Genomic DNA, 4,805 nt, shown 5'->3' on the forward strand with positions numbered 1-4,805 from the left:
TCTGATGCCATTAATCTTCTTTTCATTTGTGCCTTGTTGTTTATTAACTTTTTCAGTTTTTGTAAAACTATATCAGAAAGGTCACAGGCAGCAACATTTTTATTGCAGCATTTGATTGACATGAAAAACCATCCCTTGATGGAAGGAACTTAATTCACTGCATAGTTCTTCAGTTGGTATATTAGGAGGTTCATTCTGATCTCATGTGATGTGAACTGAGTCATGTGGACTCTTTTTGTTTCACCAGTGGTGTACAAATGGACATTGACAAAAGATGTTCTCAGTCAGATCAGTGGTTGTGTTTCTCCTTGGAGTAAAGGGTTTGCTTCATCAACAGTTGTATCAGAGTGAGTAGGTGCCACAGCAGTGGCAGCTGTTGGTCTGCAGACTGTGTCTGTGATAGTATCACTCAGGTTGATTGTGCTCATACTGTAAAACTGCACAGGCTTCAGCTCATAGGTACAAGAGGGTGATATCTCCATCTCTTCATAAGAATCTTGGAGCCTCTTAATCATGTCACTGAGGAGTGTGAATTTCAGCATCACAGCTGTACCACGATTACGTGACCATAGTGCTAGAGGAAGACCACTGGGTGTTCTGGGGTGTGGGTCAAAGAACCCATATTTCCTGATGTGGATCTGAACACTGCGATACACAATCCACTCATAATCAGTAAGGCATACTGCACATCTGACAACAGGCAGCTCAGTCCTGCTTCTAAGCTGAGAAAGGTATCTACTGCTTCCTCTGGAGGTTCTTCAAATGTCCCATACCGGGAAGGCTGTGTCATGTCGACATGATACATAGACCTGTGAGCATCAACTTTGTCTGGCAGCTCATCGGTTGCCAAATGAATACTCTTGGGGAATCTTTTCTTGGCCTCTTTGTACATCACATCACCTTTATCCAAGACCAGATTAAGGTCAACTGTAGACATGTTTTCATTCTCATGAAGGAAAGCAAGAAATGTGAGTGAGTTACATGTGCACTGACTGTTTCTGGAGTCTCCATATTTAGGATGTGCCTGGCTGTGAGATGCACAGACATGTGTTACAGAGGGCTGGTTTTCAAGGTTCACTCTTTCTGCATGAGATGGCCCTGCCACATCACTGTGATGGCCTCTTTTCACAATATCAGCATAACCCACCTGTGGGGCACTTGACACCTCAGGTTGGTCTCTATGGTTTACCTGATGTTCATTAAATGCATGCTGCAATCCAGTCTTTACAGCATCTGCATAGGATACCTGTTGTACATGTGCAGGAACATGTCGACCTGCCTGTTTGACACCATCAGCATTGGTCTTCCAGACACACGGTCTTCTGCAGAGCTCTGAGGAAATCACACTCAGTTTGTTCACATGTTGGTACTTTGTGAAACTCATGGAACTTCTTCCAGCGTTGTTTTGCAGCTTGTGACTTTTTCTGCTTTTTGGCATTTTACACACCTTTAAGTGTTTCTGTTAGTCTTTAGAAAATGTATTCAAAAACAAGAGTGGCACACAGCAGGAGATGTTTTCTTTGTCTTTATATTTCAGCTTTTATTTCTCAGAAACAATGTCTTTGTTTGTTTGACAGTTTGTCAGTCGAGAGAATATTATGTACTCTCTTTATTGGCTTGGCACAACTTAGCAGCAAGCCCAGAATGAAAAACAGGTAGAGAGAAAATTTAGAAGAGAGAATAGACAGAGCAGGAGAGACGCGGCTGGGAAATGACAATCAAACCGTGAATTAGAGTTTTCTTTATTTGTTCAGTTTGTTCTCAGGTAGAGGCAATATGCACTCTTTATTGCTTTAATGGCTTGGCATTTTTCAGCAGCAAGCCAAGAGTGAAAAACAGGTAGAGAGAAAATTTAGCAGAGAGAACAGGCAGAGCAGGAGAGACACGGCTTGGAAATCAAACCGCAGAGTTTTCTTTGTTCAGTTTGTTCAAAGGTTGAGGCAAAATATGCACTCTTTATTGCTTTATGGCTTGTGCATTTCTCAGCAGCAAGCCAAAGAGTGAAAAACAGGTAGAGAGAAAATTTAGCAGAGAGAACAGAGAGAGCAGGAAAGACACGGTTTTGAAATCAAACCGTAGAGTTTTCTTTGTTTGTTCAGTTTGTTCAAAGGTTGAGGCAAAATATGCACTCTTTATTGCTTTATTGGCTTGTGCATTTCTCAGCAGCAAGCCAAAGAGTGAAAAACAGGTAGAGAGAAAATTTAGCAGAGAGAACAGACAGAGCAGGAGAGACACGGCTTTGAAATCAAACCGCAATAAGATTCTTGGTTTGGCAAAATTTCTCACAAACCACAGGGTGAAATACAGATGGAAAGAAGGCAGAGACAACAGGTGGAGCAGGACAGAGGATAGAGGGGATGTGGGGTTGGGATGTGACAGAGAAGACTGGAGATCTGGTCCTTGTTCTTCTGCACACTGTGAACAAAAAAGAAGAAAAAAATAATAATTTTATTAAAATTATATCACATGGTAATTGTATGAACTAATTGTGACTACTGAAAAAGGACAAAACAAATATTGAAGCTAAACTGTTGTTGGCTGCCATGTGCAAAAAGTTGCATAATTGGGCACTTTTTAAAATAAGAAATATTTATTTAAATTCAGCAATAATATTTTTAATACAAATATGATTGAGTGAATCATTAACTAATCACATGTAGTGTGACTACAAAAATGTACGAAAAAAATATTTTAGCCCAATTGTTAAGCTGCACTTATGTGTATTTATTATAAAATTGTGTTTAAAAGGTCTAGTTTGAATGAAAGATTGAACCCATCACTTTACAGCTTATATAAGTCAGATTATTTTTTTATTTTGGTATACTTCTCTTACAGTATGTGCACACCTACCAGGCAAAGCACAGATGTCAGTCAAGTTCCTGAAAGTGTAAGACGAGAAATAATATGTTAGTTGTCTGTACAGTGTTATCAGACTTACAGAAATACAAAGCCCACACGACATGATATACTGAACTTATAGTCAGCAGGGTAATTATAGAGTAATATAGCACACCAGCTGACACAGCAACCATTTTGTAATTCAAACTAATTAACTGAAGTATTTCCACTTATGTAAGGCTACTGTTAGACTGTTACTAGCATTAGCATTGCTGCTAGCGCTAGCATTCCTGCTAGCATAAACACTTCAGTTAGTGTTAGCACTGCAGCTAGCGTTAGCATTGCAGCTAGCGTTAGCATTGCAGCTAGCGTCAGCATTGCAGCTAGTGTTAGAACTGCTGGTAGTGCTAGTACTCTTACTGTTAAAACTGAGCCACAATGGTAATAATAAAGCTCATTCGTTACTTTTGTCTCACTGATCACCAATAAATATCACAGGAATATTCTTTTTGTCAGTTAACAACTGCTAAGGCTAGTGTTAGCACTATCGCTAGCGTTAGCATTGTTGCTAGCATTAGCATTGAAGCTAGCATTAGCACTGCTGCTAACAGCAAAACGTCATAAACCGATATAAATGATAGCGAAGGTTATTCTTTTTTTGCTTTCTTTATTCTTTGAACTCTATTGAACTTTAAAAAGACTTGATATGTGAGTTTAAATGTCAAACATGTATTTTTACCATCATAAAAATAAAACAGTGCAGTACCGTATTGTACTTACCACAGCAGAGAGCAAAGCGGAATGACGACAGTTGGTGCAGTGATTCGTTAAAGACCGATGAGGCGTTCAGGTAGTGCTTGGTAATTTGAGCATCAGTTTGAACAGCAATATTGAGCATATACATTTCTCTGTCATAGAGAGACAGAGGTAAAAAAAAATACACAAGACACATCAGCATACAAATTGGTACTTTTTGCCTGAGTATTAGCAAATGAGTGACATACAGAGAAAGAGGGCAACGGGCATTAAACGAGAAAATAAAAAGTATTTCATCTTGAATTGTTTTGTGGGTTTTATTTTAAGACTACTTTGAGTGTATTCGTAGGGAGAAAAACTATACAGACTAAAAACAGAGACATTAAATGAGATTACATCATTTAAAATGTGGGAAAATCCACTACAGACAGGTAGATGCTGTGAGCTTTAATTATCCAGACAGAAAGGAGTATTTAAAAGTCATCAACTGACTCCAACTGCCCAGATCTGAAAAACCTGTGTGCAGAAGACAAGTCCACCAATACACAATAAGCTTGAATTTAAAAGGCCAAGGAGAATGCTCTATTCAGTCGGCTTATACTAACTGCTGACATACTTTTAATCTGTGGCAAAACCCTGTCAAATCTGACTTGTTGAACCTGTTGACTTAATCTAACTCCAACCGCTTTGTTGTAACAGAAATTTTTAAGATGAATCAACAGACATTTTTACAATTAACCTTGGCAGAGTGAGACAGAGCTCGTTAAGCAGGCAGGTGTGAGCCTGGTTGCTATAGTGACTGCACCCAATGGCTCCATACACACACACAGACATGCACCTCACTTTTGCTGCTTAAAATGAACAGAAAAGTCAGGCCGAAACAAATCCTTCCCAAATAAAAAGTACAAGTCGCACTGACAAAATTCTTTCACCGTGAGCGGCAGCAAGGTCCAGTCTACTGAATTCTCAATTTTCATGCTTGTGGAGTTTATTATATGGACGTGGTGACAGTGGAAAGACACCATGCTCTTCTGATTTTCAAACGAACCTTCTGAGCCATTTTAACATTAGAGTCTATGGAGGAGTTGGAGGGAGGAGGCTGTGCATTGGTGACATTTCTGAAAGAACCATAACACCTAGTACAATAGTAAACACATTGGATGAAAGAGGACAGCGATGGCTACGTTTTGAGGGTAAAATCATACTTGTAG

At 39.3% G+C, this 4,805-nt stretch overlaps 1 long non-coding RNA gene across 1 annotated transcript; it reads right to left on the bottom strand.

Moving 5' to 3' along the window:
• Window positions 1-1,510: 1,510 nt before the first annotated feature.
• Window positions 1,511-4,432, bottom strand: LOC102077302 (uncharacterized). The gene is made up of 3 exons (XR_002057836.2): window positions 3,619-4,432; window positions 2,851-2,879; window positions 1,511-2,415 (listed from the first exon to the last, which is right to left on the bottom strand). It is a non-coding gene; the product is annotated as an uncharacterized LOC102077302 (long non-coding RNA).
• Window positions 4,433-4,805: the final 373 nt, after the last annotated feature.

The sequence above is a fragment of the Oreochromis niloticus genome, linkage group LG22 (genome assembly GCF_001858045.2).
Source record: "Oreochromis niloticus isolate F11D_XX linkage group LG22, O_niloticus_UMD_NMBU, whole genome shotgun sequence".
Classification (NCBI taxonomy): Eukaryota; Metazoa; Chordata; class Actinopteri; order Cichliformes; family Cichlidae; genus Oreochromis; species Oreochromis niloticus.